The sequence below is a fragment of the Chlorocebus sabaeus genome, chromosome 12, assembly GCF_047675955.1.
Source record: "Chlorocebus sabaeus isolate Y175 chromosome 12, mChlSab1.0.hap1, whole genome shotgun sequence".
NCBI lineage: Eukaryota > Metazoa > Chordata > Mammalia > Primates > Cercopithecidae > Chlorocebus > Chlorocebus sabaeus.
In genome coordinates this window covers 96,024,642-96,047,355 of record NC_132915.1, presented here as the reverse complement: position 1 = coordinate 96,047,355, position 22,714 = coordinate 96,024,642, and positions in this window count along the sequence as shown.

Sequence of the window (22,714 nt, the reverse complement as noted above, 5' to 3'; positions counted from 1 at the left end):
GCTCACCCCCCTGCGAGGTGGCTCCCAATAGCCAAGGGGGGGAGAGGGGGGTGGCTATTGGTCCCCACCTCGCGGGGGGTGGCTCACCCCCCTGCGAGGTGGCTCCCAATAGCCAAGGGGGGGAGAGGGGGTGGCTATTGGTCCCCACCTCGCGGGGGGTGGCTCACCCCCCTGCGAGGTGGCTCCCAATAGCCAAGGGGGGGAGAGGGGGTGGCTATTGGTCCCCACCTCGCGGGGGGTGGCTCACCCCCCTGCGAGGTGGCTCCCAATAGCCAAGGGGGGGAGAGGGGGGTGGCTATTGGTCCCCACCTCGCGGGGGGTGGCTCACCCCCCTGCGAGGTGGCTCCCAATAGCCAAGGGGGGGAGAGGGGGTGGCTATTGGTCCCCACCTCGCGGGGGGTGGCTCACCCCCCTGCGAGGTGGCTCCCAATAGCCAAGGGGGGGAGAGGGGGTGGCTATTGGTCCCCACCTCGCGGGGGGTGGCTCACCCCCCTGCGAGGTGGCTCCCAATAGCCAAGGGGGGGAGAGGGGGGTGGCTATTGGTCCCCACCTCGCGGGGGGTGGCTCACCCCCCTGCGAGGTGGCTCCCAATAGCCAAGGGGGGGAGAGGGGGTGGCTATTGGTCCCCCACCTCGCGGGGGGTGGCTCACCCCCCTGCGAGGTGGCTCCCAATAGCCAAGGGGGGGAGAGGGGGTGGCTATTGGTCCCCACCTCGCGGGGGGTGGCTCACCCCCCTGCGAGGTGGCTCCCAATAGCCAAGGGGGGGGAGAGGGGGTGGCTATTGGTCCCCACCTCGCGGGGGGTGGCTCACCCCCCTGCGAGGTGGCTCCCAATAGCCAAGGGGGGGAGAGGGGGTGGCTATTGGTCCCCACCTCGCGGGGGGTGGCTCACCCCCCTGCGAGGTGGCTCCCAATAGCCAAGGGGGGGAGAGGGGGGTGGCTATTGGTCCCCACCTCGCGGGGGGTGGCTCACCCCCCTGCGAGGTGGCTCCCAATAGCCAAGGGGGGGAGAGGGGGTGGCTATTGGTCCCCACCTCGCGGGGGGTGGCTCACCCCCCTGCGAGGTGGCTCCCAATAGCCAAGGGGGGGAGAGGGGGTGGCTATTGGTCCCCACCTCGCGGGGGGTGGCTCACCCCCCTGCGAGGTGGCTCCCAATAGCCAAGGGGGGGAGAGGGGGTGGCTATTGGTCCCCACCTCGCGGGGGGTGGCTCACCCCCCTGCGAGGTGGCTCCCAATAGCCAAGGGGGGGAGAGGGGGTGGCTATTGGTCCCCACCTCGCGGGGGGTGGCTCACCCCCCTGCGAGGTGGCTCCCAATAGCCAAGGGGGGGAGAGGGGGTGGCTATTGGTCCCCACCTCGCGGGGGGTGGCTCACCCCCCTGCGAGGTGGCTCCCAATAGCCAAGGGGGGGAGAGGGGGGTGGCTATTGGTCCCCACCTCGCGGGGGGTGGCTCACCCCCCTGCGAGGTGGCTCCCAATAGCCAAGGGGGGGAGAGGGGGTGGCTATTGGTCCCCACCTCGCGGGGGGTGGCTCACCCCCCTGCGAGGTGGCTCCCAATAGCCAAGGGGGGGAGAGGGGGGTGGCTATTGGTCCCCACCTCGCGGGGGGTGGCTCACCCCCCTGCGAGGTGGCTCCCAATAGCCAAGGGGGGGAGAGGGGGGTGGCTATTGGTCCCCACCTCGCGGGGGGTGGCTCACCCCCCTGCGAGGTGGCTCCCAATAGCCAAGGGGGGGAGAGGGGGTGGCTATTGGTCCCCACCTCGCGGGGGGTGGCTCACCCCCCTGCGAGGTGGCTCCCAATAGCCAAGGGGGGGAGAGGGGGTGGCTATTGGTCCCCACCTCGCGGGGGGTGGCTCACCCCCCTGCGAGGTGGCTCCCAATAGCCAAGGGGGGGAGAGGGGGGTGGCTATTGGTCCCCACCTCGCGGGGGGTGGCTCACCCCCCTGCGAGGTGGCTCCCAATAGCCAAGGGGGGGAGAGGGGGTGGCTATTGGTCCCCACCTCGCGGGGGGTGGCTCACCCCCCTGCGAGGTGGCTCCCAATAGCCAAGGGGGGGAGAGGGGGGTGGCTATTGGTCCCCACCTCGCGGGGGGTGGCTCACCCCCCTGCGAGGTGGCTCCCAATAGCCAAGGGGGGGAGAGGGGGTGGCTATTGGTCCCCCACCTCGCGGGGGGTGGCTCACCCCCCTGCGAGGTGGCTCCCAATAGCCAAGGGGGGGGAGAGGGGGGTGGCTATTGGTCCCCACCTCGCGGGGGGTGGCTCACCCCCCTGCGAGGTGGCTCCCAATAGCCAAGGGGGGGAGAGGGGGGTGGCTATTGGTCCCCACCTCGCGGGGGGGTGGCTCACCCCCCTGCGAGGTGGCTCCCAATAGCCAAGGGGGGGAGAGGGGGTGGCTATTGGTCCCCCACCTCGCGGGGGGTGGCTCACCCCCCTGCGAGGTGGCTCCCAATAGCCAAGGGGGGGAGAGGGGGGTGGCTATTGGTCCCCACCTCGCGGGGGGTGGCTCACCCCCCTGCGAGGTGGCTCCCAATAGCCAAGGGGGGGAGAGGGGGTGGCTATTGGTCCCCACCTCGCGGGGGGTGGCTCACCCCCCTGCGAGGTGGCTCCCAATAGCCAAGGGGGGGAGAGGGGGGTGGCTATTGGTCCCCACCTCGCGGGGGGTGGCTCACCCCCCTGCGAGGTGGCTCCCAATAGCCAAGGGGGGGAGAGGGGGTGGCTATTGGTCCCCACCTCGCGGGGGGTGGCTCACCCCCCTGCGAGGTGGCTCCCAATAGCCAAGGGGGGGGAGAGGGGGTGGCTATTGGTCCCCACCTCGCGGGGGGTGGCTCACCCCCCTGCGAGGTGGCTCCCAATAGCCAAGGGGGGGAGAGGGGGTGGCTATTGGTCCCCACCTCGCGGGGGCTCACCCCCCTGCGAGGTGGCTCCCAATAGCCAAGGGGGGGAGAGGGGGTGGCTATTGGTCCCCACCTCGCGGGGGGTGGCTCACCCCCCTGCGAGGTGGCTCCCAATAGCCAAGGGGGGGAGAGGGGGTGGCTATTGGTCCCCACCTCGCGGGGGGTGGCTCACCCCCCTGCGAGGTGGCTCCCAATAGCCAAGGGGGGGAGAGGGGGGTGGCTATTGGTCCCCACCTCGCGGGGGGTGGCTCACCCCCCTGCGAGGTGGCTCCCAATAGCCAAGGGGGGGGAGAGGGGGGTGGCTATTGGTCCCCACCTCGCGGGGGGTGGCTCACCCCCCTGCGAGGTGGCTCCCAATAGCCAAGGGGGGGAGAGGGGGTGGCTATTGGTCCCCACCTCGCGGGGGGTGGCTCACCCCCCTGCGAGGTGGCTCCCAATAGCCAAGGGGGGGAGAGGGGGTGGCTATTGGTCCCCACCTCGCGGGGGGTGGCTCACCCCCCTGCGAGGTGGCTCCCAATAGCCAAGGGGGGGAGAGGGGGTGGCTATTGGTCCCCACCTCGCGGGGGGTGGCTCACCCCCCTGCGAGGTGGCTCCCAATAGCCAAGGGGGGGAGAGGGGGTGGCTATTGGTCCCCACCTCGCGGGGGGTGGCTCACCCCCCTGCGAGGTGGCTCCCAATAGCCAAGGGGGGGAGAGGGGGTGGCTATTGGTCCCCACCTCGCGGGGGGTGGCTCACCCCCCTGCGAGGTGGCTCCCAATAGCCAAGGGGGGGAGAGGGGGTGGCTATTGGTCCCCACCTCGCGGGGGGTGGCTCACCCCCCTGCGAGGTGGCTCCCAATAGCCAAGGGGGGGAGAGGGGGTGGCTATTGGTCCCCACCTCGCGGGGGGTGGCTCACCCCCCTGCGAGGTGGCTCCCAATAGCCAAGGGGGGGAGAGGGGGTGGCTATTGGTCCCCACCTCGCGGGGGGTGGCTCACCCCCCTGCGAGGTGGCTCCCAATAGCCAAGGGGGGGAGAGGGGGTGGCTATTGGTCCCCACCTCGCGGGGGGTGGCTCACCCCCCTGCGAGGTGGCTCCCAATAGCCAAGGGGGGGAGAGGGGGTGGCTATTGGTCCCCACCTCGCGGGGGGTGGCTCACCCCCCTGCGAGGTGGCTCCCAATAGCCAAGGGGGGGAGAGGGGGGTGGCTATTGGTCCCCACCTCGCGGGGGGTGGCTCACCCCCCTGCGAGGTGGCTCCCAATAGCCAAGGGGGGGAGAGGGGGTGGCTATTGGTCCCCACCTCGCGGGGGGTGGCTCACCCCCCTGCGAGGTGGCTCCCAATAGCCAAGGGGGGGAGAGGGGGTGGCTATTGGTCCCCACCTCGCGGGGGGTGGCTCACCCCCCTGCGAGGTGGCTCCCAATAGCCAAGGGGGGGAGAGGGGGTGGCTATTGGTCCCCACCTCGCGGGGGGTGGCTCACCCCCCTGCGAGGTGGCTCCCAATAGCCAAGGGGGGGAGAGGGGGGTGGCTATTGGTCCCCACCTCGCGGGGGGTGGCTCACCCCCCTGCGAGGTGGCTCCCAATAGCCAAGGGGGGGAGAGGGGGTGGCTATTGGTCCCCACCTCGCGGGGGGTGGCTCACCCCCCTGCGAGGTGGCTCCCAATAGCCAAGGGGGGGAGAGGGGGTGGCTATTGGTCCCCACCTCGCGGGGGGTGGCTCACCCCCCTGCGAGGTGGCTCCCAATAGCCAAGGGGGGGAGAGGGGGTGGCTATTGGTCCCCACCTCGCGGGGGGTGGCTCACCCCCCTGCGAGGTGGCTCCCAATAGCCAAGGGGGGGAGAGGGGGTGGCTATTGGTCCCCACCTCGCGGGGGGTGGCTCACCCCCCTGCGAGGTGGCTCCCAATAGCCAAGGGGGGGAGAGGGGGTGGCTATTGGTCCCCACCTCGCGGGGGGTGGCTCACCCCCCTGCGAGGTGGCTCCCAATAGCCAAGGGGGGGAGAGGGGGTGGCTATTGGTCCCCACCTCGCGGGGGGTGGCTCACCCCCCTGCGAGGTGGCTCCCAATAGCCAAGGGGGGGAGAGGGGGTGGCTATTGGTCCCCACCTCGCGGGGGGTGGCTCACCCCCCTGCGAGGTGGCTCCCAATAGCCAAGGGGGGGAGAGGGGGTGGCTATTGGTCCCCACCTCGCGGGGGGTGGCTCACCCCCCTGCGAGGTGGCTCCCAATAGCCAAGGGGGGGGAGAGGGGGGTGGCTATTGGTCCCCACCTCGCGGGGGGTGGCTCACCCCCCTGCGAGGTGGCTCCCAATAGCCAAGGGGGGGAGAGGGGGTGGCTATTGGTCCCCACCTCGCGGGGGGTGGCTCACCCCCCTGCGAGGTGGCTCCCAATAGCCAAGGGGGGGAGAGGGGGTGGCTATTGGTCCCCACCTCGCGGGGGGTGGCTCACCCCCCTGCGAGGTGGCTCCCAATAGCCAAGGGGGGGGAGAGGGGGTGGCTATTGGTCCCCACCTCGCGGGGGGTGGCTCACCCCCCTGCGAGGTGGCTCCCAATAGCCAAGGGGGGGGAGAGGGGGTGGCTATTGGTCCCCACCTCGCGGGGGGTGGCTCACCCCCCTGCGAGGTGGCTCCCAATAGCCAAGGGGGGGAGAGGGGGTGGCTATTGGTCCCCACCTCGCGGGGGGTGGCTCACCCCCCTGCGAGGTGGCTCCCAATAGCCAAGGGGGGGAGAGGGGGTGGCTATTGGTCCCCACCTCGCGGGGGGTGGCTCACCCCCCTGCGAGGTGGCTCCCAATAGCCAAGGGGGGGAGAGGGGGTGGCTATTGGTCCCCACCTCGCGGGGGGTGGCTCACCCCCCTGCGAGGTGGCTCCCAATAGCCAAGGGGGGGAGAGGGGGTGGCTATTGGTCCCCACCTCGCGGGGGGTGGCTCACCCCCCTGCGAGGTGGCTCCCAATAGCCAAGGGGGGGAGAGGGGGTGGCTATTGGTCTCCTGCCATATTGGAAGTATGGTCCGCCTCTTCCCTCCATGGATATTAGGAACAATATCCCAGGCTGTGTTTACGCCTCCTCCTCTATGGGTAGTCATATCATCCTCTCCCTTCCAACATATTAATAACTATATCACAGGGCGGGTGAACATAGCCTGCGATACTGGAATTATAATCATCCTGTGCCCCTCCGGATACTATTAACCGTAACACGGAAGAGCTCTTCCCTCCCTGCGATATTGAGAATAGTATCATACGCTTCTTCCGTGAATATTAGAAGCAATATTTCCAGGTTGCTGTCCATTCGTTGTTATGTTGGGAGTCATGTCTTCCTCTTTCCCCCTAGATATTAGCATTAATGTCACAGCGTGATTGTACAGCTACTGCGATATGAAAACTAATGTCATGATCTCAGTTCCTGGATATTAGGAACGACGTCACAGGTAGGTGTACACCCCTTTCGTTATTAGGAGTAATAATATGATTAATTATTAATAATCAATGATCGATTTTAATAATTATCAATGACACTATTAATTAATATGATACCGTTATTAATTTTGGATAACTATTTTTCATATATGATTCTACACGGTTAAAATTAATTATTAATTTTAATGTCATATAACAATATTATTAGTTCTTAATATGAATCATTATTTTATTACCAACATGTCTTAGTAGTGATTGAAGCAACATTAATTGCTTATATCATTATTTTATTATTAATAATAGATATTACTATTAATTATTAATACTAATCATTAATATTTTTAACCAGTATCAATTTCTACTATCTTTACTATGATTATTAATATCAATTATTATTATTAATTTTTTATATTTATTAATATTAATAATTAATAGACTTGTTCCTGTTATCCGGCAGGGAGAGGATGATATTACTGCCAACATTGAATAAAGTGTACACCCCTTTATGATGTTATTCCTGATAGCCAGGGGGTATAGGATAACGTTATTGAATCTATCGCAGTGGGTGTGTATCCCCTCGGTCGTCTTGTTTCTTGTATCCTGGGTAGAAGAGGATGATATGACTCCCAATATTGCAGGGGGTGTAGACCTCCCCCGTGATAGTGTCCCTAAGACGCAAATGTGGACAGGATGATATTTCTTCCTATTTCGCAGTGGGTGCACGCCACCCCTGTGATATGATTCCAGAGGAGGACCCAAGCTTTGGGGAGGATGCTGTCAGCGTCACCCAGTGAGCTGCTCAGAGCTGGAGCCACAGAGCAGGTGAGGAGCCCTGGCCACGTCCCCGTGTGCACTGAGAAGCTGGGGTGGGGGCACACCCCCAGAGGCAGATACAAACAGTGGACCACGTGCCATCCTCCTGCCCAGAGGATGCTCAGGTCCCAAGGGACCACCAAGGCCTGCAACCCAGGGACACACCACCTGACCCTCATGCCCAGGCCTCCTGGACCAGGCGATGTCCCGTACAGGCAGGCAGTCTGGGCTTGGGGCTAGGACAGGGGTGGGTGGTCCTGCTAGCCAGGCCTCCTTCTCCCTACCAGCTGGGCTGGTGGCACTGTAGTTTTGGTCCCAGCAACATATTGTTGCCCACTTTGACCACACCAGTCCCTGGCTTCCCGGTTAAACCCAGGGCTGTCCAACCCACCTACACAGGCCCCACATACCCAGTGCCCACCAGGCTCCTGTCAGCCAGGAGGACCCGTGCTCATCCCCTGAACTATCCGTGGGAGCCTGCATCCCGCAGGGACCCACATCTCGGGGCCAACCTCCATGGGGTCCTCTTGGTTGTGGTGGCAGGGGTTGGGGGGGAGTTGACCTCCAGCCCTCCCTCCCATCCTGGTCACTGTGTTTTGTGGGGATCATTCAGTCCTGGGCCCAAGTGCAACAGTCTTCCGGTTCTGGTTTGAGCTGGATGGTAACAACACTTGAAGTCATTCACACAAGGATTGGCTTCAATAAAATGCATCAAGGGACTGTGGAGGACACAGATCAGCCTCCAGAGCAGTTACACCTGGTGACTTAGCCAGTGCAGGCTGGGGAATGGAAAAACTGACCCCTGACCTCCCCACCTACCCTTCCCACCAGATGTCAGTAGTGGCCAGGGATCCCTGACTTCAGTCAGAGGCAGACAGCACAGTTGCTGCCTCCTTTGATCCCATCCCAGGGCCCACAGGGCCTGGAGAAACCTGGCAGGGGCTGAGTTGGGAGAATCAGGCAGGCAGATGCCAAGTAAAGAATGTGAGGGACTGGGTATGAGGGACACTGAGGGCACAGGGTCTGCTCACGCTGGGGAGGTGGCAGTGAGACATACAGTAGCCAAACCTCCACAGGCACCACCCTACTGCCAGGCACACGTGGTTCCCATAACAACCTCAACGGCTGCAGGAAGGTTCTTCATCAACAAAAGGGGAGGAGACACCCACACCCACATAGGCATTGGTGCCCACACATATCAGAGAAGAAAATTGCTGTTGTGCGCAAGGTGTGGGGAAAGGGGTAATGTCCCCTTCCTTCCCGTGGTGGGTCCAAAATTACCTGTTCCTGCCAGCATCCCCACCCCCAACTCCACAAGCTGCTGACCTGCACCACAGTGCCATGCCACGTGCCAGGAACAGCTCAGCGGTACATCCCAAAGGGTGCTACCGTGGAGTGGCTGTACTGGGCAGGGGACACGTTTCCTAGTCACAGAGGTTTTCTTTACCGCTCACCATCCCTGTGTCTCCGTTTCCCCCACTGTGGCAGTGTAAAAATCTCATCTTAAAGACTAGGAACTCAGAAAGGTCACCACACGTGGTGAAATGGGGGGGGTGAACCTCCCTGTCTTGGTCCTCTTGCTCCAGGACTGATGTCCATTGGGACATGGCCAGGCCAGCATCCTGGGGAGGGCTGCATTCCCTGCCTGGGGAACCTTGCTCCCAGTTAGGGATCGCTGGAGTTGAGGCCCCTAATGGATTGGGGGAGGCACAGGGGTAGAATGGAGGTAGCCCTATCATATGGGCCTGTGTAGACCCCAGAAAGCCAGCACTAAGTTCAGACTCTTGTCTGAAGCTGGCCACATGAAAGTATTTGGGCTTTGGGGTGTGATGAGGGCCTGGGGTCAGGGAACAAATTGTTCTGGTTTGGACACACAGGAGGTTCTCTGCAGCTCTCTTAGGTACAGGGTATGTTGCTAAGTATATGCTTTTAAAAACCCTAGGAGGAAGGGGCACCTAGAAGGGGTCGTGAAGCCAAGGGCATGGTCCAGTCTTTCTACCTCCCCAGCTGAAGACTGGCTGGAAGACAATTCTCCAGAGTTTCATAACAAAGAAGAGAAAAAAGAAATCAAAAAGACCTGGAGGATAGGCAAGCTAATGAGGGCTGACTGGGATTACCCTGCCTAATCCTCAAAACAAGCCTTCCCTATCTGTCCTTTGGTCTAGGTGAGGAAACAGGTCACCGTAGGACATTCAGACCCTGGGCAGGCAGCTGGCAGCCTGGAGCCCAGGAGGTGCAAACACATTTTCACTAAGGCATGTCCTGCACAGCCCTAAATCCATTCAACCTTGAGTCAATACAGCACATGCTGGCCGGGCGCGGTGGCTCAAGCCTGTAATCCCAGCACTTTGGGAGGCCGAGTCGGGCGGATCACGAGGTCAGGAGATCGAGACCATCCTGGCTAACACGGTGAAACCCCGTCTCTACTAAAAAATACAAAAAAACTAGCCGGGCGAGGTGGCGGGCGCCTGTAGTCCCAGCTACTCGGGAGGCTGAGGCAGGAGAATGGCGTGAACCCACGGAGGCGGGGCTTGCAGTGAGTTGAGATCCGGCCACTGCACTCCAGCCTGGGTGACAGAGCGAGACTCCGCCTCAAAAAAAAAAAAAAAAAAAAAAATACAGCACATGCTTCTGTGAGCGCAGGGTTGTCTCTAGGGTTACAGATTAACAGCATCTCAAGGGAGAGGAATTTTTCTCAGTACAGATCAAAATGGACTTTCTTATGTCTTCGTCTTTCTCCATAGACACAATAACAGTCTGATCTCTCTTTCTTCCCCCCACACACATAAAGTGTCACCACTGTATGTCAACCACTGGGGGACAGGCTTCAGCTTACACCCACCTTCCAAATTCCACCCTGTCACCTTGGCAGAAGCTGGCCAGGAATTGGGGCCAATGGATGGGTGGGGTCTGCACACGACACCGTGTTCATGTCCCCATGTCGGCTTCACACATGGGTGGTGGCCCTGCAGTTCCAGGTGCCACACACATGCCAGCCCCTGCTCGGGCCCTGATTTTTGAGGAGGGGGAGCAGCAGAACCAGGGCTCTGACCGCACAGTGCCACTCACACCCACAGACGATTCTCCACACAGTCATCATATCTCGGTCCTGGCCACCTCCCCCTGCAGGGCCTCAGCTCTTTCCCGGGACTCACGTGGTCCTTCACATGCAGCTCTGGTAGGATGCATTGGTCTGTACCCAGGGGCTCTAAGGTGACAATGGTCATGCTCATGCAGAGTGCAAGGGCACAGGCTGGGTGCCCATTGTGGGGACCCTGACGGCAGCACTCCCAGACTATCATCGGGCATGTTGGCCCCCAGGTTTAGCTAGGTCACCAGCAGTAGGAGTGCACTGCTCTGGACTCTGCAGGAGGAGGACAACTGTCACCACATCTTGATGTTCTCCTGCTGGTGTCACTGTGTGCTTCTCATCTCCTGGTTATAGGATTCAGGGCAGACTCTCTGAACACCTTGTGGGAAACAGCAGAGTCCAGCAGAGAAGAGGAGAAAAGCTCAGCTGCAAAGATAAAAAAATGGCAGGTGTGACATGGGCCCACATTCAGATTCTGTATTTGGATGAGGTCTTCCGGAACACCTGCCTGCATTGCATAATACTTCAAATATATGTGTGTGTGTATATATATACATATACTATATATATATAAATATAAATATACATATACGTGTGTGTGTGTGTGTGTGTGTGTGTATATATATTTTTTAGACAGAGTCTCACTCTGTAGCCCATGCTGGAGTGCAGTTGCGTGATCTTGGCTCACTGCAACCTCCACTTGCTGGGTCCTGTTCCAAGCAATTCTCCTCCCTCAGCCTCCCGAATAGCTGAGATTACAGACATGCACCACCATGCCGGGCTAATTTTTTGTACTTTTCGTAGAGATGGAGTTTCACCATGGTGGCAAGGTTGCTCTTGAACTTCTGGCCTCGGGTGATTCACCCACCTTGCCCTCCTAAAATGCTAAGATTACAGGCATGAGCCACAGTACCCGACCCATTGTGGCAGGTTAATCACAGAGAAAAAGAAGGCCCTGACCCAGCACGAAGATGATGAAAAGGGGTAAGAGCAGCTCTCTCACCTATGGTGTGGCCAGGCGCTTCCAACTTTCAACATAAGGGACACTAAATAGCTTTCCCAACAAAAACAACTGAGATGTTGGGTAAAACCTACCAAAATGCATCTTTGTAAGTGCATTACTGAGCTGGCATTGAAGGACTGAATCCACAGCAGACAATAAAGAATTGGCAGGAAACAAAGTGGAAATTTTTTTCTGTTTAGACAGTTGCACAGTGGATGGGGCATCAGAAACAAAACTGTATGTCTCTCCAAAATGAGGTCAGAAATCTGACATCTTAGACTTAAAATGAAAGCCCACCTCAGAGCAGGAGCAGCGAGGAGAGCAGCTGTCCCTGCATTGGTGCTGGGTGGAGGGAAAACCATGACCCTGAGAACCGACGAGAACAGTCCTCCAGGAGTTCATGCTGGAAGACCTGGAGAGCATGGGTCAAATCGACGTGGCACCAGTCGGCTGCTCACTTCACCTCTACCCCATGTGAGTGAACATCTTTGCTGAAACAATGCAACCCTGTCCTCAAAATATCTCCCCACATAAAATTCCAAGGAAGATAAGTCCGCGTGCAAAAAGTTACAAAACTTAAGTAAACAAAGTACTGTGGATACATCCAATAATTCAAGAAACAAATTCAACAGAGCCACAAAAATCCAAAAGGTGGAAAAGATCAACTGCTGGCAAAGGATCCACTGCTGTTGGTCCTGTTAAGAGACTGCATTTCATAAAAAAGTAAACACGCCCCTCTGTGGCCTCACACTTGCCTTCTCAGGCATGTCTGCCCCAGAAATGCCCTTGCACTGTCTTCTCCAAGAGACACGTACGGGGCAAAATATTTAGGCAGTGATTGTAGAAATAGAAAACACCTGAAAGCCATCCAAACACACCTCTATCAAGGGAAAAAGCTGGCATAGTCATATTGTGGAATATGATACAGCTGTGAAAATGAACTGCAGTTAGAAGCATCAACAATGAAAAGTTACAGTGAACAAAGGAAATGACTGAAAAATACACTGCTATTCCATATACAGTTCACAAACCATAACATATGACATTGCTTAATAATATACACAGAAATGATAAACCTTATGAAAAGCAAGACAAACATTAACACATCAGTCCTATGTCTGGGTGAAGAAGGGAGACCCAGGTGATCAAGGAAGGGCATATTGTAGCCTTTCAAGACAGTTGATACTAATGGATGATGACATCAGTGCAATTATTAATCTTTGGTATTATGCATTCAGTTTTGTTTGTTGGTTGGTTTTTGAGGCAGAGTTTTGCTCATGTAGCCCAGGCTAGAGTGTAATGGCATGATCTCAGCTCACTGCAACTCCTCTCTCCTGGGTTCAAACAACTCTCCCACCTCAGCCTCCCAAGTAGCTGAGATCACAGGTGCCTGCCATGATGCTCAGCCAACTTTTTGTATTTTTTTAGTAGAGACGGGTTTCACTGTGTTGCCCAGGCTGGTCTTGAACACTTGACCTCAAATGATCCACCTGCCTCAGCCTCCGAAAGTGCTGGGATTACAGGCATGAGCCACCGTGCCCACCCAAATTTTATAGACTCTTACGTGTCATATATTTCATAATTAAACATAAAAAATGAAATATTTACTGTCGTTTGTAAATGAAAGAGCAACAAAAATGTTGCAAACTTTTCAACATCAAACCTGTTGTATAGCTCATAGTGACCCTCGTATTAAGCTGTGGTAAGTTCCAAGTTGTATTTCACTGTCATTTTCTGAAAACTAGGTGAACAGATGAAAAACAGATTTCAGTTTTAAAACAAGATATTAAGATAATGTTACTGGTTGAAGGTGTCCAGATTCTTTGTGCCTTGAACAAAGACTTGGACACAACGCAAAAATGGAGCAAGGAAAGAATGAAGCAGCAAAGCAGAGATTGACGGAAAATGAAAGCACACTCCACAGGGTGGGAGCGCCTGAGCACAGGGAGCCCGTTACTGAAGTCTCTGGGGTTGGAATCCCCTCTAGAGGTTTCCATTGGTTACTTGGTGTGAACCCTATGTAAATGAAGAGGAGGAAGTACAATTACAAAGTCGTGTACTCGGTGTATGCCCTGTGTAAATGGAGAGGATATTTCCTGTCATAGCCCAAGAGTTTCCATTTGATTTAGTTCTCCAAAGTCAGGGTGAATCGGCCTTATGTTCCTGCCTCCAGACCCTTTCTCCTGCCTCCGTGGAATGGATGGCAGGACATGGAAAAGTGTTCTGTCCAAATGACATGCCCCAGGGCACTGGCAGCTGAGGACGAGAGGGAACCAGTTGGTGCCACTGAGGAACGCTCACCCGTGTCTCCACACCGCACAGAACAAAGTGAGTGTCCTTGGCCTGAACCCTCTGAAGTGAGTATCTCGCCTCAGGGCTTTCATGAAACCCTTTTTTGGACAGGGTCGTTCTCTCTCCTTCTGTAGCCACAAGGCAGCAGGGATAGCCCCTCTCTCGCTGAAGTTCTTCTAAAAAAAAAAAAAAAGAGAATAAAATAATAGAATTAATGTAATGAATAATAAAATAATGAAAATGAAACTTTTTTTACAGAAGCAGCTCTGGAATTTCATGTATTGGTGGCATTAAAAGCAGAAAAGGGGCCTATAGGCGTGGTGGAGTGGCTCACGCCTGTAATCCCAGCACTTCGGGAGGCCGAGGCGGGAGGATCTCAGGGTCAGGAGATCGAGACCATCCTGGCTAACACGGTGAAACCCCATCTCTACTAAAAATACAAAAAATTAGCCAGGCATGGTGGCGGACGCCTATAGTTCCAGCTACTCAGGAGGCTGAGGCAGGATAATGGCGTGAACCCACGAGGCAGAGCTTGCCATGAGCTGAGATTGTCTCACTGCACTCCAGCCTGGGCAACAGAGCAAGACTCTGTCTTAAAAAAAAAAAGAAAAAGAAAAGAAAAGAAAAGAAAGTGGGCCTATTATAGAGCTCAATTTAATGGCAAAATTTAAGGAAAGAATAAAAAGACTCTGCTAATAGTGATGACATGAGCTGCTCATATTGCCATTTTCTCTGGGAACCAATATTGGGGAGGAGGTGGAACCACCTGCCACCAGGCTCCAGGTGATTTTCAGGCTGTTCCTCAAAATCACTGCAGCCTCTTCCCTGCTCGTCCCTTGATGCTGCTGCCGTGCCGGGTGTCCTGTGTGGTAGGAGGCACCTCGGCAGCTTCCGGTAGGATAGGCTTGTGGCATTCTGAGCCTGTATGCCGTGATCACTAGGAAGTGAGGAGACACAAGCAGGAAGGGTTCAGGGAAGGAGCAGCCGCTTCTCATGGATCAGTCTCAGGCCTGAGCTGGGAAGAATCCCCTTTCAGGACAATGGCTCCAGGCTGAGGTCAACGCTGTTTCTGTGCATTATGATGACTGACCTGCATCCACAGGGAAACGTATCCGGGCTCCTTTTTTCCAGGCGATGTTGGGAACACCTTGAAATGGGCACTGGTGGATTTCAATTCCAGCCTTCCAGAAGCCGCTCCAAATGGAAATTGAGCTAAGGGATGTAGCTGGAGTAAGTAAACAGCTTTAGGTCCTGAACAACAATTTTCACACACAGTATAGTATGCAGGGAAAAATGAAGTCTCAGGACCCCAATTCACAGCCAAAAAGAAAAAAAACATTAAGCTGGAAGCCGAATCGTGCAAGAAACTGCCTTTCCTTTGGTTCCTAAGCAGATAGCTACAGATAAAGGGTTACATATCTCCACAGGAAGCTGGTCTATATTCACTTTATCTTATGTAAAGGACTCATTTGCCGCATGTGAGATGAAGACATAACTGACCATTCCCCACCTGCTCTCTTTCTCTTGCAACCTGAGGACGACCACAGGCTCCCTCTTTCCCCTCCAGCCCACCTTTTTCCTCCAGCCCACCCTTCCCTTCCAGCCCACCCTTCCGCTCCAGCCCACCCTTCCCCTCCAGCCCACCCTTCCCTCCAGCCCACCCTTCTCTCCAGCCCACCCTTCCCCTCGTGCCCACCCTTCTCTCCAGCCCACCCTTTTCCTCCAGCCCACCCTTTTCCTCCAGCCCACCCTTTTCCTCCAGCCCACCCTTCCCTCCAGTTCACCGTTCCCTCCAGCCCACCCTTTTCCTCCAGCCCACCCTTCCTCTTTAACTACTGAAGCCCTCAAAATCATCTTGGGAGGAAGGCACAGACCACACACTGTTTCTGTGATTCTGTGTTTTTTTTTCCAAGCATGTCCTTAACCTTGGCAGAATTAACTTTTAAATGGATTGAGATCGGTCTCAGGTACCTTTTGGTTTACAATCGCATGCCTCAGCCATCGCACGGCTCTCTGGCCTTTGTCCTCTTTTACCAAAAGAGGAGGGTGAATTCCATGATCCTAAAACCCCTTCAGCTCTCCATAGGTTTCTAGGGGGACACAATTACCTAAGAGATTAGAGAGAGCATCATAAAATATAAGTAGACGGTGTGTGGCAGTTAGGGTTAAGTTTGCTGCATAAAACAGAAGATTCAAGCTAACAGAGGCTCACACATATAAAGGTCTGTCTTTTCACATGAAAGAAATCTGAAGGCAGGCAATCCTCCCCTGTGCACTGGATCTGTGATCTTATCAGAGAGCCCAGTTTCTCCTATCATTCCCTCAGGCACTTTGACTGAAGGTGGTTGTATCTTCTAGGTCACCTCATGCCCCAAGAGAGCAGCTTTGTTCCTGCAATCACAGCTGCATTCAAAGCAGCAGGAAAAAGAAAAAATAAAACAACGTCGTACTCAGTAGTTTGGCTTCTTTTAAGTCCTTTTGGATGTCCTGCTCAACAATTCTACTTATATCACATGGGCCAGAATGCACGAACATGGCCACATGGATGTACAAAGACAGCTGGGAAATGAAGCATTTAGTGCAGAGCCTTGGTCAGAAGAGGAGGAAGAAATGGATGTTGAACCAACTGTTTCTGTCACATGGCGTTTTAGTTGAGCTTGGAAGGATGAGTGGGTTATTCACAGACAGGCTTGGAGAGAGACACAAGCAAGGATTGTGTGTGGAAGAAGCACGTCGGGAATTCGCAGGATAAAAAGAGTCTCTCTCTCACTGCAGATTCTTCTTGCTAAAAACTCAAGGGCTTCTGAATTATTTCCATACTTTTTCTTTCTGAATTTAGAAGATTTACAATTCAATTACATGTAACGCTGAGACATCATCTTCTTGGGGATTGTTTAAACACTAGTCTGTTTGGGTTGGGAAAGAGAAACCTAAGACCCAAGTGCAGGGGGAGGGAGTTTCAAGGTTTCTGGAACAAAATGCTGGAAGGAATTCAGGCAAAATATTCCGTGGTCTTCTGACTGCTCTCTGGTGCCTGTTGTGAAGTCTAAAAGCTGTGATGCTCCCCAGGAATGGCTGCGTTTTGAAAGCTTTTCTAGGAAAGTGCTTGAGCTGGGCTACATTGTTAGCTCTCTGCTTCACAGAAAGAGCCTTCTCGAAGTCCAGAGGGCACTTAGATAAGACGGATTACATGGCACTCAAGGTTTCCTCCGTGGCTTTCTTGCAGACATCTCTGGGGCATCAGAAGCAAGGGTCAACAACTCAGTGTCATAGAAATTTTAAAATGAATCAAATATTTGGATGGAAGGAGAAACCTTCAAAATTATGCCTATTATTTAGCATTTTATCTTCCACAAAGCAAAACAAAGCTATAAACTTCTCACTGTAACTGTGACGGAAAAGAATCCTAAAACATTTTGTCTTAGCCTGTTTTCTGCTTCTCTTAGCAGAGTGCCTGAGACTGGGTAATTTACAAAAACAGAGATTCACTTCTCACAGTCCTGGAAGTGGGAAGTACAAGGTTAAGGGGTGGTGGGCATCTGGCAAGGACCTTTGTGCTGTGTCATCCCACAGGAAGGTGGAAGGGCAAGAGAGGATGAAGGAGTAAGAGGGGTCAAACTCACTTTTGTAACAGACCAACTCTTGTGATAAGGAACCCACTCCCCCAATAACAACATTAGTCCACACATGAGGGCGAAACCCTCATGACCTGATCACCCCTTAAAGATCCCTCCCCTCAGCACTACTGCATGGGGGATTCAGTTTCCAACACTTGAAATTTGGGGGACACTTTCAAACCATAATAAGAAAGAAATGGCAAACATAAATTACTTATACAGTGTTTATCACTAATAATAAGGCATGCACAAAACATCATTTATAGTCTATATTCACTATACTATGTTGTGCTCTATTTTCATGTGAATTCATGCAAAGAAATAAAAAACAAAGAGAAAGATTTTTGAGACAGGTATTAAGAAACAGCACCATAACATTAGTTAAACTGAGAAACTGGTGGAAGTAATTGCTTTAAAAACCTTTTTTATTTGCTGGTTGTTTGGAAGTCAGTGGTGACATTTCAAGGAGGAGTTGTCATTGGGAAGGCAGATTTCAGGAGGCTTTAGTAAGAGTGCGTGAGGAAGATGGGGAAGGAAGGAGGACAGGTGACTTAGAAAGATTCTTGGTGGCAACTGGAAGTACAGAAATAGAATGGTGACATCAGTGAGAAGCAATTCAAGGAATGTTGTGCTTTTGCTTCTCTCTTTCTGCCCTTCTCCCCATTTCTCTTTCCATCTCTCTCCCCATCTCTCTTTCCATCCCTCTCCCCATCTCTCTTTCCATCTCTCTCTGCCTCTCACTTTGTCTGTCTCTGTTTCTCCCTCTCTGTGCCTCTCTCCTGGTTGCTCTGTCTCTCTCTGTCTCTTTTTAAGATTCCGTGTGTGTCTCTGTCTCTCTCTTCCCCTCATCTCTTTCTCCATCTTTCTATGTCTCTCTGTGTCTCTGCTTCTCTGACTTTTTCTGTCTCTCTCTCTCTCTGTCTCTCTCACTCTCCTTCTTTCTTTCTCTTTCTTACTTTCTCTTTCTTACTCTTTCTTTCTTTCTTTCTTTCTTTCTTTCTTTCTTTCTTTCTTTCTTTCTCTCTCTCTCTCTCTCTCTCTTTCTTTCTTTCTTTCTTTCTTTCTTTCTTTCTTTCTTTCTTTCTTTCTTTCCTTCTTTCTTTTTCTTTCTGTCTCTCTCTCTCTCTCTCTGCGTGTGTGTGTGTCTCATTCTCTTGGTTTCTCACTCTCACTCTCCATCTCGCAGCTCTCTTTGGTTTCACTATGCAAGCTGACTCTCCCCACCTGATGATCCAGTGGTATTAGCAGGAACCGTGTGGACTACCCCCACCACCCGCATCCTGTGCCCATCCATGAACTGGGGCAGAGGAGAGGACTGATCTTGCTACTTGGCCTGGCTGGACGTGCTGACCCTCAGGATCACAGGCAGTGGAAGGAGCAGCTCCTGGAAGGTCAGAGTGGGTCCTGTGATGGATGGAAGTGACAAGTATGTTGAGCAACAAAAATGACCAGCACTTGGTCTATGGCAGCAGGACCTCAGAAGTGAGGAATCGTAGGGCGTTAAATGAGTGGCCCATTGTGGCAAACGCTTTTTTAAACAAAAAAATAGCCCCTTGGGCCGTGCGCGGTGGCTCAAGTCTGTAATCCCAGCACTTTGGGAGGCCTAGACGGGCGGATCACGAGGTCAGGAGATCGAGACCATCCTGGCTAACACGGTAAAACCCCGTCTCTACTAAAAGAAATGCAAAAAACTAGCCGGGCAAGGTACCGGGCACCTGTAGTCCCAGTTACTCGGGAGGCTGAGGCAGGAGATTAGCGTAAACCCGGGAGGCGGAGCTTGCAGTGAGCTGAGATCCGGCCACTGCACTGCAGCATGGGCGACAGAGCGAGACGCCGTCTCAAAAAAAAAAAAAAAATAGCCCCTAAAGAGTGTTCCAATGACCACCTCTTAAGCAATACAATTGACCCGTGAACAATGCAGAGCTTAGGGGTACCAACCCACCATACAGTTGAAATTCGGAAAATAGCTTTTGACTAGGCCAAAAGGAATTTACTAATAGCCTATTCTTGCGTGGAAGCCTCAGTGATCACGCAGAGAGTCGGTTAACGCACATTTTGTGTGTTATATGTATTGTATAGTGTATTCTTACAGTAAAGTAAGCTAGAGGAAATAAAGCCATCATAAGGAAAATATGTTTACTATTCATAAAGTGGCTCATCATAGAGGTTCTTCTCCTCATTCTTGCATTGAGTAGCCTGAGGAGGAGGAGGTGGGAGGAGAGGAGGAGAGGTTGGTCTTGCTGTCTAAGGGGTGACAGAAGTGAAAGAAAATCCATGTGTAAGTAAGTGACCCACACGGTTTAAATGCTGTTGTTGAAGTATCAACTGTTTGAACAGGGAGGCTTTGAAGTGATCTGTTTTTTTGTTTTTTTGTTTTTTTGTTTTTTGTTTTTTGTTTTTTTTTTCTTGAGACAGAGTCTCACTCTGTTGCCCAGGTTGGAGTGCAGTGGCTCGATCTTGGCTTACTGAAATGGAAGTGACTTCTTTTCAAATAGGGGATGGCAGGGAAAGGGGGAGGAAAATGGCAAAAGTCTGCCCCACAAACTCAGGACCAAGATCCCCAATTTTTTCCCCTGGTGAGTGGGGCTCTCATTCCCTAGACCACAAAGTCTATTTGGGTTCAAAGACCACCAAGGCTCTGGGCTTGGTCTTCCAAGAGAAGAGGGTATCTGGGCCCTCCCAAGTGTGGGGAAAAGAAAGAGAGATCAGCCTGTTACTGTGTCTATATAGAAAGAAGTAGACATAAGAGACTCCATTTTGTTCTGTATTTGAGATACTGTTAATCTGTCACCCTACCCCCAACTTTGTCCTTGCAAGAGACATGTGCTGCGGTGACTCAAGGTTTAATGGATTTTGGGCTGTGCAGGATGTGTCTTTGTTAAACAAGTGCCAGAAGGCAGCTTGCTGGTTAAAAGTCATCACCATTCTCTTAATTTCAACTACCCAGGGACAGGTACACGGCCAAAGGTAGCAGGGACCTCTGCCTAGGAAAGCTAGGTATTGTCCAAGGTTTCTCCCCATGTGATAGACTGAAAAAATAATTCTAAAAGGTTTATGGAGATGTTTCCATATGCATGTCAAGGCACAGCATTTTCCTTTAGACTTATTCATGTCACAGAGATTTTTGTTCGTATGTCTTACTGCCGATTTCCTCCCTACAATGATCCTATTGTCCTGCCACTCCCTTATCTTTAAGATGGTAAAGATAATTATCAATAAATACTAAGGGAACTCAGAGACCGGTGCCAGCGTGGGTCCTCTGTAAGCTGAGCGCTGGTCCCCTGGGCCCCCGCTTTTCTTTCTCTATACTTTGTCTCTGTGTCTTATTTCTTTTCTCAAGTCTCTCATTCCACCTAACGAGAAACACCCACAGGTGTGGAGGGGCAGGCCACCCCTTCATCTGGTGCCCAACGTGGGGCTTTTCTCTAAGGTGAAGGTACGCTGGAGTGTGGTCATTGAGGACAAGTCGACGAGAGACTCCCGAGTACGTCTGCAGTCAGCCTTGCGGTAAGCTTGTGCGCTCGGAAGAACCTAGGGTAACAATGGGGCAAACTAAGGGTAAATATGCCTCTTATCGCAACTTTATTAAAATTCCCTTAAAAAGAGGGGGAGTTAAAGTCTCTACCAAAAATCTAATTACGCTATTTCAAACAATATAGCAGTTTTGTCCATGGTTTCCAGATCAGGGAACTTTAGATCTAAAAGATTGGGAAAAAATTGGCAAAGAAATAAAACAAGCAAGTAGGGAAGGTAAAAACATTCCGCTCACAGTATGGAATGATTGGGTCATTATTAAAGTAGCTTTAGAACCATTTCAAACAGAAGAAGATTGCGTTCCAATTTCTGATGTCCCTAAAAGCTGTGCAGTAGATTGTGAAAAAGAGGCAGGGATAGAATCCCGGAAAGAAAAAGAAAGTTCACATTGTAAATGTGTATCAGAGCCGGTAATGGCTCAGTCAACGCAAAATGTTGACAATAATCAATTACAGGAGGTAATATATCCTGAAACGTTAAAATTAGAAGAAAAAGATCCAGAATTAGCAGAGCCATCAGAGTCTAAACCACGATGGCCAACTGCTCTTCCAGCAGCTCAGATGCCTGTAACTTTACAACCTCAAATGCAGGTGAAACAAGTACTAACTCCAAAAGCAGATCAATTAGGAAAAGATAGAGTCTCTGTCATGGCAATGCCAATCTAAATACAGTGTCCACAATATCAGCCGGTAGAAAATAAGACCCAGCCGCCAGTAGCCTATCAATACTGGCCGCCAGCTGAACTGCAGTATCGGCAGCCCCCAGAAAATCCGTATGGACAGCCAGGAACATTTCCAGCGCCACAGGGCAGGGTGCCAATATCAGCCGCCCACCATGAGACTTAATCCTACAGCACCGCCTAGTACACAGGGTAGTGCGTTACATAAAATTATTGATGAGGCAAGAAAACAAGGAGATATTGAGGTGTGGCAATTCCCAGTAATATTAGAAGCAAGACCACCTGGAGAAGGGGCCCCAGAGGGAGAGCTTCCCCTAGCTGAAGCCAGATATAAGTCCTTTTCTATAAAAATGCTTAAAGAAATGAAAGAAGGAGTAAAACAGTATGGACCCAACTCTCCTTACATGAGAACATTGTAAGATTCCATTGCTCATGGACATAGACTCATTCCTTAAGATTGGGAGATTCTGGCAAAATCCTCACTCTCACCCTCTCAATTTTTACGATTTAAGACTTGGTGGATTGATGGGGTACAAGTACAGGTCCGAAAAAATAGGACTGCCAATCCTCCAATTAACATAGATGCAGATCAACTATTAGGAATAGGTCAAAATTGGAGCACTGTTGACCAACAAGTAATAATGCCAAATGAGGCCATTGAGCAAATCAGGGCTATCTGCCTTAGGGCCTGGGAGAAAATCCAAGACCCAGGAACCGCCTGCCCCTCCTTTAATACAATAAGACAAGGCTCTAAAGAGTCCTACCCTGATTTTGTAGCAAGACTTCAAGATGCTGCTCAAAAGTCAATTACCGGTGAAAATGCCCGTAAAATCATAGTGGAGTTGATGGCATATGAAAACCTCAATCCTGATTGTCAATCAGCCATTAAGCCATTAAAAGGAAGGGTTCCCGCAGGATCAGATGTAATCTCAGAGTACGTTAAAGCCTGCGATGGAATTGGAGGAGCTATGCATAAAGCTATGCTTATGGCTCAAACAATCACAGCAGTAGCTTTAGGAGGACACGTTAGAACATTTGGGGGAAAATGTTACAATTGTGGTCAAATTAGTCATCTAAAAAAGAATTGCCTAGTCTCAAATAAACGAAATGTAACTACTCAAGCTACTACAACAACAGATAAAGAGCCACCCGGCCTATGTCCAAGATGTAAAAAGGGAAAACATTGGGGTGATCAATGTCATTCTAAATTTGATAAAAATGGGCAACCACTGTCGGGAAACGAGAGGAGGGGCCAGCCTCAGGCCCCGCAACAAACTGGGGCATTCCAAATTCAGCCCTTTGTTCCTCAGGGTTTTCAGGAACAACAACCCCCACTGCCACAGGTGTGTCAGGGAATAAGCCAGTTATCACCATACAGCAATTATCCCCCGCCACAAACAGCAGTG